Below are 14,852 nucleotides of genomic sequence, written 5' to 3' on the forward strand. Positions count from 1 at the left end.
TGTAGTACGTCCTACTATACTATGTCATCCATAATGTGACCATTTTTTGAAAAAAAAAATTGGTCCAAAATTTGACAAAAACGACATACTATACTATGTCGTCCAAAATCTGACCATTCATTTGAAAAATGTTTTTTGGTCCAAAACTTGACAAAAACGTCATACTACACTATGTAGTACGTCCTACTATACTATGTCGTCCATAATGTGACCTTTTTTGAAAAAAAAATTGGTCCAAAATTTGACAAAAACGACATACTATACTATGTCGTCCAAAATCTGAATAATTTTTGGAAAAACGTTTTTTTGGTCCAAATCTTGACAAAAACGTCATACTATACTATGTAGTACGTCCTACTATACTATGTCGTCCAAAATCTGACAAATTTTTTGAAAAATGTTTTTTGGTCCAAAATTTGACAAAAACTACATACTATACTATGTCGTCCAAAATCTGAATAATTTTTTGAAAAACAATTTTTTTGGTCCAAAACTTGACAAAAAGGTCATACTATACTATGTAGTACGTCCTACCATACTATGTCATCCATAATCTGACCATTTTTTGAAAAAAAAAATTGGTCCAAAATTTGACAAAAACGACATTCTATACTATGTCGTCCAAAATCTGAATAATTTTTGGAAAAACGTTTTTTTGGTCCAAATCTTGACAAAAACGTCATACTATACGATGTAGTACGTCCTACTATACTATGTCGTCCATAATGTGACCATTTTTTGAAAAAAAAATTGGTCCAAAATTTGACAAAAACGACATACTATACTATATCGTCCAAAATCTGACAAATTTTTTGAAAAATGTTTTTTGGTCCAAAACTTGACAAAAACGTCATACTATACTATGTAGTACGTCCTACTATACTATGTCATCCATAATGTGACCATTTTTTGAAAAAAAAAATTGGTCCAAAATTTGACAAAAACGACATACTATACTATGTCGTCCAAAATCTGTATAAATTTTTTGAAAAACGTTTTTTCGGTCCAAAACTTGACAAAAACTTCATACTATACTATGTAGTACGTCCTACTATACTATGTCGTCCATAATGTGACCATTTTTTGAAAAAACAAATTGGTCCAAAATTTGACAAAAACGACATACTATACTATGTCGTCCAAAATCTGAATAATTTTTGGAAAAACGTTTTTTTGGTCCAAATCTTGACAAAAACGTCATACTATACTATGTAGTACGTCCTACTATACTATGTCGTCCATAATGTGACCATTTTTTGAAAAAAAAAATTGGTCCAAAATTTGACAAAAACGACATACTATACTATGTCGTCCAAAATCTGACAAATTTATTGAAAAACGTTTTTTGGTCCAAAACTTGACAAAAAGGTCATACTATACTATGTAGTACGTCCTACTATACTATGTTGTCCATAATGTGACCATTTTTTGAAAAAAAAAAATTGGTCCAAAATTTGACAAAAACGACATACTATACTATGTCGTCCAAAAATCTGACCATTCTTTTGAAAAACGTCTTTTTGGTCCAAAACTTGACAAAAACGTCATACTACACTAAGTAGTACGTTCTACTATACTATGTCGTCCATAATGTGACCATTTTTTGAAAAAAAAATTGGTCCAAAATTTGACAAAAACGACATACTATACTATGTCGTCCAAAAATCTGACCATTCTTTTGAAAAACTTTTTTTGGTCCAAAACTTGACAAAAACGTCATACTACACTAAGTAGTACGTTCTACTATACTATGTCGTCCATAATGTGACCATTTTTTGAAAAAAAAATTGGTCCAAAATTTGACAAAAACGACATACTATACTATGTCGTCCAAAAATCTGACCATTCTTTTGAAAAACGTTTTTTTGGTCCAAAACTTGACAAAAACGTCATACTATACTATGTAGTACGTCCTACTATACTGTCATCCATAATGTGACCATTTTTTGAAAAAAAAAATTGGTCCAAAATTTGACAAAAACGACATACTATACTATGTCGTCCAAAATCTGTATAAATTTTTTGAAAAACGTTTTTTCGGTCCAAAACTTGACAAAAACGTCATACTATACTATGTAGTACGTCCTACTATACTATGTCGTCCATAATGTGACCATTTTTTGAAAAAACAAATTGGTCCAAAATTTGACAAAAACGACATACTATACTATGTCGTCCAAAATCTGAATAATTTTTGGAAAAACGTTTTTTTGGTCCAAATCTTGACAAAAACGTCATACTATACTATGTAGTACGTCCTACTATACTATGTCGTCCATAATGTGACCATTTTTTGAAAAAAAAAATTGGTCCAAAATTTGACAAAAACGACATACTATACTATGTCGTCCAAAATCTGACAAATTTATTGAAAAACGTTTTTTGGTCCAAAACTTGACAAAAAGGTCATACTATACTATGTAGTACGTCCTACTATACTATGTCGTCCATAATGTGACCATTTTTTGAAAAAAAAAATTGGTCCAAAATTTGACAAAAACGACATACTATACTATGTCGTCCAAAAATCTGACCATTCTTTTGAAAAACGTTTTTTTGGTCCAAAACTTGACAAAAACGTCATACTACACTATGTAGTACGTTCTACTATACTATGTCGTCCATAATGTGACCATTTTTTGAAAAAAAAATTGGTCCAAAATTTGACAAAAACGACATACTATACTATGTCGTCCAAAAATCTGACCATTCTTTTGAAAAACGTTTTTTTGGTCCAAAACTTGACAAAAACGTCATACTACACTATGTAGTACGTCCTACTATACTATGTTGTCCATAATGTTACCATTTTTTGAAAAAAAAAATTGGTCCAAAATTTGACAAAAACGACATACTATACTATGTAGTACGTCCTACTATACTATGTCGTCCATAATGTGACCATTTTTTGAAAAATAAAAATTGGTCCAAAAATTGACAAAAACGACATACTATACTATGTCGTCCAAAATCTGAATAATTTTTTGAAAAACGTTTTTTTGGTCCAAAACTTGACAAAAACGTCATACTATACTATGTAGTACGTCCTACTATACTATGTCGTCCATAATGTGACCATTTTTTGAAAAAAAACAAGTGGTCCAAAATTTGACAAAAACGACATACTATACTATGTCGTCCAAAAATCTGACCATTCTTTTGAAAAACGTTTTTTTGGTCCAAAACTTGACAAAAACGTCATACTACACTATGTAGTACGTCCTACTATACTATGTCGTCCATAATGTGACCATTTTTTGAAAAAAAAATTGGTCCAGAATTTGACAAAAACGACATACTATACTATGTCGTCCAAAATCTGACAAATTTTTTTAAAACGTTTTTTTGGTCCAAAACTTGACAAAAAGGTCATACTATACTATGTAGTACGTTCTACTATACTATGTCGTCCATAATGTGACCATTTTTTGAAAAAAAAAATTGGTCCAAAATTTGACAAAAACGACATACTATACTATGTCGTCCAAAATCTGACAAATTTATTGAAAAACGTTTTTTGGTCCAAAACTTGACAAAAAGGTCATACTATACTATGTAGTACGTCCTACTATACTATGTCGTCCATAATGTGACCATTTTTTGAAAAAAAAAATTGGTCCAAAATTTGACAAAAACGACATACTATACTATGTCGTCCAAAATCTGACAAATTTTTTGAAAAACGTTTTTTGGTCCAAAACTTGACAAAAAGGTCATACTATACTATGTAGTACGTTCTACTATACTATGTCGTCCATAATGTGACCATTTTTTGAAAAAAAAAATTGGTCCAAAATTTGACAAAAACAACATACTATACTATGTCGTACAAAATCTGAATAATTTTTTGAAAAACTTTTTTTGGTCCAAAACTTGACAAAAACGTCATACTATACTATGTAGTACGTCCTACTATACTATGTCGTCCATAATGTGACCATTTTTTGAAAAAAAACAAGTGGTCCAAAATTTGACAAAAACGACATACTATACTATGTCGTCCAAAAATCTGACCATTCTTTTGAAAAACGTTTTTTTGGTCCAAAACTTGACAAAAACGTCATACTACACTATGTAGTACGTCCTACTATACTATGTCGTCCATAATGTGACCATTTTTTGAAAAAAAAATTGGTCCAGAATTTGACAAAAACGACATACTATACTATGTCGTCCAAAATCTGACAAATTTTTTTAAAACGTTTTTTTGGTCCAAAACTTGACAAAAAGGTCATACTATACTATGTAGTACGTTCTACTATACTATGTCGTCCATAATGTGACCATTTTTTGAAAAAAAAAATTGGTCCAAAATTTGACAAAAACGACATACTATACTATGTCGTCCAAAATCTGACAAATTTATTGAAAAACGTTTTTTGGTCCAAAACTTGACAAAAAGGTCATACTATACTATGTAGTACGTCCTACTATACTATGTCGTCCATAATGTGACCATTTTTTGAAAAAAAAAATTGGTCCAAAATTTGACAAAAACGACATACTATACTATGTCGTCCAAAATCTGACAAATTTTTTGAAAAACGTTTTTTGGTCCAAAACTTGACAAAAAGGTCATACTATACTATGTAGTACGTTCTACTATACTATGTCGTCCATAATGTGACCATTTTTTGAAAAAAAAAATTGGTCCAAAATTTGACAAAAACAACATACTATACTATGTCGTACAAAATCTGACAAATTTTTTGAAAAACGTTTTTTTAGTCCAAAACTTGACAAAAACGTCATACTATACTATGTAGTACGTCCTACTATACTATGTCTTCCATAATGTGACCATTTTTTAAAAAAAAAAATTGGTCCAAAATTTGACAAAAACGACATACTATACTATGTCGTCCAAAATCTGAATAATTTTTTGAAAAACGTTTTTTGGTCCAAAACTTGACAAAAACGTCATACTACACTATGTAGTACGTCCTACTATACTATGTCGTCCATAATGTGACCATTTTTTGAAAAAAAAATTGGTCCAGAATTTGACAAAAACGACATACTATACTATGTCGTCCATAATCGGAATAATTTTTTGAAAAATGTTTTTTTGGTCCAAAACTTGACAAAAACGTCATACTATACTATGTAGTACGTCCTACTATACTATGTCGTCCATAATGTGACCATTTTTTGAAAAAACAAATTGGTCCAAAATTTGACAAAAACGACATACTATACTATGTCGTCCAAAATCTGACCATTCATTTGAAAAACGTTTTTTTGGTCCAAAACTTGACAAAAACGTCATACTATACTATGTAGTACGTCCTACTATACTATATCGTCCATAATGTGACCATTTTTTGAAAAAAATAAATTTGTCCAAAATTTGACAAAAACGACATACTATACTATGTCGTCCAAAATCTGAATACATTTTTGAAAAACGTTTTTTTGGTCCAAAACTTGACAAAAACGTCATACTATACTATGTAGTACGTCCTACTATACTAAGTCGTCCAAAAAGTGAAACATTTTTGAAAAAAATATTTGGTCACAAATTTCACAAAAACGACATACTATACTATGTCGTCGAAGATTGGGCAATATAGTTTTTGGGCGTTTTGAGTTTTTAATGGATAGTATAGTGGAGAGAGACAGGAGGCAGAGAGGTAGGGAACTACATGCAGTAAAGAATGCCTGGTGTGGGATTTGAACCAGGGTCACCTGAAGTGAGGGCTATAGCTACAAATCTAACAAAGCTGGGCGCTCTACCATCTGAGCTAAACACCATGTCAGACTCTGTTGTTGAAGTCAAAGTCATACTACACTACACACAGAATGTGACCGCTTTTTGGGAAAAAAATGTTGCTCCAAAATTTGACAAAAAACGACATACTATACTATGTCGTCAAAAATCTGACCATTCATTTGAAAAACGTTTTTTTGGTCCAAAACTTGACAAAAACGTCATACTATACTGTGTAGTACGTCCTACTATACTATGTCGTCCATAATGTGACAATTTTTTGAAAAAAAAAATGGTCCAAAATTTGACAAAAACGACATACTATACTATGTCGTCCAAAATCTGAATAATTTTTTGAAAAACGTTTTTTTGATCCAAAACTTGACAAAAAGGTCATACTATACTATGTAGTACGTCCTACTATACTATGTCGTCCATAATGTGACCATTTTTTGAAAAAAACAATTGGTCCAAAATTTGACAAAAACGACATACTATGTCGTCCAAAATCTGAATAATTTTTTGAAAAACGTTTTTTTGGTCCAAAACTTGACAAAAACGTCATACTATACTATGTAGTACGTCCTACTATACTATGTCGTCCATAATGTGACCATTTTTTGAAAAAAAAATAATTGGTCCTAAATTTGACAAAAATGACATACTATACTATGTCGTCCAAAATCTGAATAATTTTTTGAAAAACGTTTTTTGGTCCAAAACTTGACAAAAACGTCATACTACACTATGTAGTACGTCCTACTATACTATGTCGTCCATAATGTGACCATTTTTTGAAAAAAAAATTGGTCCAGAATTTGACAAAAATGACATACTATACTATGTCGTCCAAAATCTGACAAATTTTTTGAAAAACGATTTTTGGTCCAAAACTTGACAAAAAGGTCATACTTTACTATTTAGTACGTCCTACTATACTATGTCGTCCATAATGTGACCATTTTTTGAAAAAAAAAAATTGGTCCTAAATTTGACAAAAACGACATACTATACTATGTCGTCCAAAATCTGAATAATTTTTTGAAAAACGTTTTTTTGGTCCAAAACTTGACAAAACGTCATACTATACTATGTAGTACGTCCTACTATACTATGTCGTCCATAATGTGACCATTTTTTGAAAAAAAAAATTGGTCCAAAATTTGACAAAAACGACATACTATACTATGTCGTCCAAAATCTGACACATTTTTTGAAAAACGTTTTTTGGTCCAAAACTTGACAAAAAGGTCATACTATACTATGTAGTACGTCCTACTATACTATGTCGTCCATAATGTGACTATTTTTTGAAAAAAAAAAATTGGTCCAAAATTTGTCAAAGACGACATACTATACTATGTCGTCCAAAATCTGAATAATTTTTTGAAAAACGTTTTTTTGGTCCAAAACTTGACAAAAACGTCATACTATACTATGTAGTACGTCCTACTATACTATGTCGTCCATAATGTGACCATTTTTTGAAAAAAAAATTGGTCCAGAATTTGACAAAAATGACATACTATACTATGTCGTCCAAAATCTGACAAATTTTTTGAAAAACGATTTTTGGTCCAAAACTTGACAAAAAGGTCATACTTTACTATTTAGTACGTCCTACTATACTATGTCGTCCATAATGTGACCATTTTTTGAAAAAAAAAAATTGGTCCTAAATTTGACAAAAACGACATACTATACTATGTCGTCCAAAATCTGAATAATTTTTTGAAAAACGTTTTTTTGGTCCAAAACTTGACAAAACGTCATACTATACTATGTAGTACGTCCTACTATACTATGTCGTCCATAATGTGACCATTTTTTGAAAAAAAAAATTGGTCCAAAATTTGACAAAAATGACATACTATACTATGTCGTCCAAAATCTGACACATTTTTTGAAAAACGTTTTTTGGTCCAAAACTTGACAAAAAGGTCATACTATACTATGTAGTACGTCCTACTATACTATGTCGTCCATAATGTGACTATTTTTTGAAAAAAAAAAATTGGTCCAAAATTTGTCAAAGACGACATACTATACTATGTCGTCCAAAATCTGAATAATTTTTTGAAAAACGTTTTTTTGGTCCAAAACTTGACAAAAATGTCATACTATACTATGCAGTACGTGCTACTATACTATATCGTCCATAATGTGACCATTTTTTGAAAAAAAGAATTGGTCCAGAATTTGACAAAAATGACATACTATACTATGTCGTCCAAAATCTGACAAATTTTTTGAAAAACGATTTTTGGTCCAAAACTTGACAAAAAGGTCATACTTTACTATTTAGTACGTCCTACTATACTATGTCGTCCATAATGTGACCATTTTTTGAAAAAAAAAAATTGGTCCTAAATTTGACAAAAACGACATACTATACTATGTCGTCCAAAATCTGAATAATTTTTTGAAAAACGTTTTTTTGGTCCAAAACTTGACAAAACGTCATACTATACTATGTAGTACGTCCTACTATACTATGTCGTCCATAATGTGACCATTTTTTGAAAAAAAAAATTGGTCCAAAATTTGACAAAAACGACATACTATACTATGTCGTCCAAAATCTGACACATTTTTTGAAAAACGTTTTTTGGTCCAAAACTTGACAAAAAGGTCATACTATACTATGTAGTACGTCCTACTATACTATGTCGTCCATAATGTGACTATTTTTTGAAAAAAAAAAATTGGTCCAAAATTTGTCAAAGACGACATACTATACTATGTCGTCCAAAATCTGAATAATTTTTTGAAAAACGTTTTTTTGGTCCAAAACTTGACAAAAATGTCACACTATACTATGTAGTACGTGCTACTATACTATATCGTCCATAATGTGACCATTTTTTGAAAAAAAGAATTGGTCCAGAATTTGACAAAAACGACATACTATACTATGTCGTCCAAAATCTGACAAATTTTTTGAAAAACGTTTTTTGGTCCAAAACTTGACAAAAACGTCATACCATACTATGTAGTACGTCCTACTATACTATGTCGTCCATAATGTGACCATTTCTTGAAAAAAAAATTGGTCCAAAATTTGACAAAAACGACATACTATACTATGTCGTCCAAAATCTGACCATTCTTTTGAAAAACCTTTTTTGGTCCAAAACTTGACAAATACGTCATACTATACTATGTAGTACGTCCTACTATACTATGTCGTCCATAATGTGACCATTTTTTGGAAAAAAAAATTGGTCCTAAATTTGACAAAAACGACATACTATACTATGTCGTCCAAAATCTGAATAATTTTTTGAAAAACGTTTTTTTGGTCCAAAACTTGACAAAAACGTCATACTATACTATGTAGTACGTCCTACTATACTATGTCGTCCATAATGTGACCATTTTTTGAAAAAAAAAAGTGGTCCAAAATTTGACAAAAACGACATACTATACTATGTCGTCCAAAATCTGACCATTCTTTTGAAAAACTTTTTTTGGTCCAAAACTTGACAAATACGTCATACTATACTATGTAGTACGTCCTACTATACTATGTATGTCGTCCATAATGTGACCATTTTTTGGAAAAAAAAATTGGTCCTAAATTTGACAAAAACGACATACTATACTATGTCGTCCAAAATCTGAATAATTTTTCGAAAAACGTTTTTTTGGTCCAAAACTTGACAAAAACGTCATACTATACTATGTAGTACGTCCTACTATACTATGTCGTCCATAATGTGACCATTTTTTGGAAAAAAAAATTAGTCCAGAATTTGACAAAAACGACATACTATACTATGTCGTCCAAAATCTGACAAATTTTTTGAAAAACGTTTTTTGGTCCAAAACTTGACAAAAAGGTCATACTATACTATGTAGTACGTCCTACTATACTATGTCGTCCATAATGTGACCATTTTTAGAAAAAAAGAAAATTGGTCCTAAATTTGACAAAAACGACACCATACTATGTCGTCCAAAATCTGAATATCTTTTTGAAAAACGTTTTTTGGTCCAAAACTTGACAAAAAGGTCATACTATACTATGTAGTACGTCCTACTATACTATGTCGTCCATAATGTGACCATTTTTTTTGAAAAAAAAATTGGTCCTAAATTTGACAAAAACGACATACTATACTATGTCGTCCAAAATCTGAATAATTTTTTGAAAAACGTTTTTTTGGTCCAAAACTTGACAAAACGTCATACTATACTATGTAGTACGTCCTACTATACTATGTCGTCCATAATGTGACCATTTTTTGAAAAAAAAAATTGGTCCAAAATTTGACAAAAATGACATACTATACTATGTCTTCCAAAATCTGACACATTTTTTGAAAAACGTTTTTTGGTCCAAAACTTGACAAAAAGGTCATACTATACTATGTAGTACGTCCTACTATACTATGTCGTCCATAATGTGACTATTTTTTGAAAAAAAAAAATTGGTCCAAAATTTGTCAAAGACGACATACTATACTATGTCGTCCAAAATCTGAATAATTTTTTGAAAAACGTTTTTTTGGTCCAAAACTTGACAAAAATGTCATACTATACTATGCAGTACGTGCTACTATACTATATCGTCCATAATGTGACCATTTTTTGAAAAAAAGAATTGGTCCAGAATTTGACAAAAATGACATACTATACTATGTCGTCCAAAATCTGACACATTTTTTGAAAAACGATTTTTGGTCCAAAACTTGACAAAAAGGTCATACTTTACTATTTAGTACGTCCTACTATACTATGTCGTCCATAATGTGACCATTTTTTGAAAAAAAAAAATTGGTCCTAAATTTGACAAAAACGACATACTATACTATGTCGTCCAAAATCTGAATAATTTTTTGAAAAACGTTTTTTTGGTCCAAAACTTGACAAAACGTCATACTATACTATGTAGTACGTCCTACTATACTATGTCGTCCATAATGTGACCATTTTTTGAAAAAAAAAATTGGTCCAAAATTTGACAAAAATGACATACTATACTATGTCTTCCAAAATCTGACACATTTTTTGAAAAACGTTTTTTGGTCCAAAACTTGACAAAAAGGTCATACTATACTATGTAGTACGTCCTACTATACTATGTCGTCCATAATGTGACTATTTTTTGAAAAAAAAAAATTGGTCCAAAATTTGTCAAAGACGACATACTATACTATGTCGTCCAAAATCTGAATAATTTTTTGAAAAACGTTTTTTTGGTCCAAAACTTGACAAAAATGTCATACTATACTATGCAGTACGTGCTACTATACTATATCGTCCATAATGTGACCATTTTTTGAAAAAAAGAATTGGTCCAGAATTTGACAAAAATGACATACTATACTATGTCGTCCAAAATCTGACACATTTTTTGAAAAACGATTTTTGGTCCAAAACTTGACAAAAAGGTCATACTTTACTATTTAGTACGTCCTACTATACTATGTCGTCCATAATGTGACCATTTTTTGAAAAAAAAAAATTGGTCCTAAATTTGACAAAAACGACATACTATACTATGTCGTCCAAAATCTGAATAATTTTTTGAAAAACGTTTTTTTGGTCCAAAACTTGACAAAACGTCATACTATACTATGTAGTACGTCCTACTATACTATGTCGTCCATAATGTGACCATTTTTTGAAAAAAAAAATTGGTCCAAAATTTGACAAAAACGACATACTATACTATGTCGTCCAAAATCTGACACATTTTTTGAAAAACGTTTTTTGGTCCAAAACTTGACAAAAAGGTCATACTATACTATGTAGTACGTCCTACTATACTATGTCGTCCATAATGTGACTATTTTTTGAAAAAAAAAAATTGGTCCAAAATTTGTCAAAGACGACATACTATACTATGTCGTCCAAAATCTGAATAATTTTTTGAAAAACGTTTTTTTGGTCCAAAACTTGACAAAAATGTCACACTATACTATGTAGTACGTGCTACTATACTATATCGTCCATAATGTGACCATTTTTTGAAAAAAAGAATTGGTCCAGAATTTGACAAAAACGACATACTATACTATGTCGTCCAAAATCTGACAAATTTTTTGAAAAACGTTTTTTGGTCCAAAACTTGACAAAAACGTCATACCATACTATGTAGTACGTCCTACTATACTATGTCGTCCATAATGTGACCATTTCTTGAAAAAAAAATTGGTCCAAAATTTGACAAAAACGACATACTATACTATGTCGTCCAAAATCTGACCATTCTTTTGAAAAACCTTTTTTGGTCCAAAACTTGACAAATACGTCATACTATACTATGTAGTACGTCCTACTATACTATGTCGTCCATAATGTGACCATTTTTTGGAAAAAAAAATTGGTCCTAAATTTGACAAAAACGACATACTATACTATGTCGTCCAAAATCTGAATAATTTTTTGAAAAACGTTTTTTTGGTCCAAAACTTGACAAAAACGTCATACTATACTATGTAGTACGTCCTACTATACTATGTCGTCCATAATGTGACCATTTTTTGAAAAAAAAAAGTGGTCCAAAATTTGACAAAAACGACATACTATACTATGTCGTCCAAAATCTGAATAATTTTTCGAAAAACGTTTTTTTGGTCCAAAACTTGACAAAAACGTCATACTATACTATGTAGTACGTCCTACTATACTATGTCGTCCATAATGTGACCATTTTTAGAAAAAAAGAAAATTGGTCCTAAATTTGACAAAAACGACACCATACTATGTCGTCCAAAATCTGAATATCTTTTTGAAAAACGTTTTTTGGTCCAAAACTTGACAAAAAGGTCATACTATACTATGTAGTACGTCCTACTATACTATGTCGTCCATAATGTGACCATTTTTTTTGAAAAAAAAATTGGTCCTAAATTTGACAAAAACGACATACTATACTATGTCGTCCAAAATCTGACACATTTTTGAAAAACTTTTTTGGTCCAAAACTTGACAAAAAGGTCATACTATACTATGTAGTACGTCCTACTATACTATGTCATCCATAATGTGACCATTTTTTGAAAAAAAAGAAATTGGTCCAAAATTTGACAAAAACGACATACTATACTATGTCGTCCAAAATCTGAATAATTTTTTGAAAAACGTTTTTTTGGTCCAAAACTTGACAAAAACGTCATACTATACTATGTAGTACGTCCTACTATAGTATGTCCTCCATAATGTGACAATTTTTTGAAAAAAAAATTGGTCCAGAATTTGACAAAAATGACATACTATACTATATTGTCCAAAATCTGACAATTTTTTTGAAAAACGTTTTTTTGGTCCAAAACTTGACAAAAAGGTCATACTTTACTATGTAGTACGTCCTACTATACTATGTCATCCATAATGTGACCATTTTTTGGAAAAAAGAAATTGGTCCAAAATTTGACAAAAACGACATACTATACTATGTCGTCCAAAATCTGACAAATTTTTTGAAAAACGTTTTTTGGTCCAAAACTTGACAAAAACGTCATACCATACTATGTAGTACGTCCTACTATACTATGTCGTCCATAATGTGACCATTTCTTGAAAAAAAAATTGGTCCAAAATTTGACAAAAACGACATACTATACTATGTCGTCCAAAATCTGACCATTCTTTTGAAAAACCTTTTTTGGTCCAAAACTTGACAAATACGTCATACTATACTATGTAGTACGTCCTACTATACTATGTCGTCTATAATGTGACCATTTTTTGGAAAAAAAAATTGGTCCTAAATTTGACAAAAACGACATACTATACTATGTCGTCCAAAATCTGAATAATTTTTTGAAAAACGTTTTTTTGGTCCAAAACTTGACAAAAACGTCATACTATACTATGTAGTACGTCCTACTATACTATGTCGTCCATAATGTGACCATTTTTTGAAAAAAAAAAGTGGTCCAAAATTTGACAAAAACGACATACTATACTATGTCGTCCAAAATCTGACCATTCTTTTGAAAAACTTTTTTTGGTCCAAAACTTGACAAATACGTCATACTATACTATGTAGTACGTCCTACTATACTATGTATGTCGTCCATAATGTGACCATTTTTTGGAAAAAAAAATTGGTCCTAAATTTGACAAAAACGACATACTATACTATGTCGTCCAAAATCTGAATAATTTTTCGAAAAACGTTTTTTTGGTCCAAAACTTGACAAAAACGTCATACTATACTATGTAGTACGTCCTACTATACTATGTCGTCCATAATGTGACCATTTTTTGGAAAAAAAAATTAGTCCAGAATTTGACAAAAACGACATACTACACTATGTCGTCCAAAATCTGACAAATTTTTTGAAAAACGTTTTTTAGTCCAAAACTTGACGAAAAGGTCATACTATACTATGTAGTATGTCCTACTATACTATGTCATCCATAATGTGACCATTTTTTGAAAAAAAAAAATTGGTCCAAAATTGGACAAAAACGACATACTATACTATGTCGTCCAAAATCTGAATAATTTTTTGAAAAACGATTTTTTTGTCCAAAACTTGACAAAAACGTTATACTATACTATGTAGTACGTCCTACTATACTATGTCGTCCATAATGTGACCATTTTTTGAAAAAAAAATTGGTCCAGAATTTGACAAAAACGACATACTATACTATGTCGTCCAAAATCTGACAAATTTTTTGAAAAACGTTTTTTGGTCCAAAACTTGAGAAAAACGTCATACTATACTATGTAGTACGTCCTACTATACTATGTCGTCCATAATGTGACCATTTTTTGAAAAAAAAAAATTGGTCCTAAATTTGACAAAAACGACATACTATACTATGTCGTCCAAAATCTGAATAAATTTTTGAAAAACGTTTTTTTGGTCCAAAACTTGACAAAAACGTCATACTATACTATGTAGTACGTCCTTCTATACTATGTCGTCCATAATGTGACTATTTTTAAAAAAAAAAATTGGTCCAGAATTTGACAAAAACAACATACTATACTATGTCGTCCAAAATCTGACAAATTTTTTGAAAAACGTTTTTTGGTCCACAACTTGACAAAAAGATCATACTATACTATGTAGTACGTCCTACTATACTATGTTGTGCATAATGTGACCATTTTTTGAAAAAAGAAAATTGGTCCAGAATTTCACAAAAACGACATACTATACTATGTCGTCCA

The sequence above is a fragment of the Microchirus variegatus genome (assembly GCF_963457635.1).
Source record: "Microchirus variegatus genome assembly, chromosome: 12".
Taxonomy (NCBI): domain Eukaryota; kingdom Metazoa; phylum Chordata; class Actinopteri; order Pleuronectiformes; family Soleidae; genus Microchirus; species Microchirus variegatus.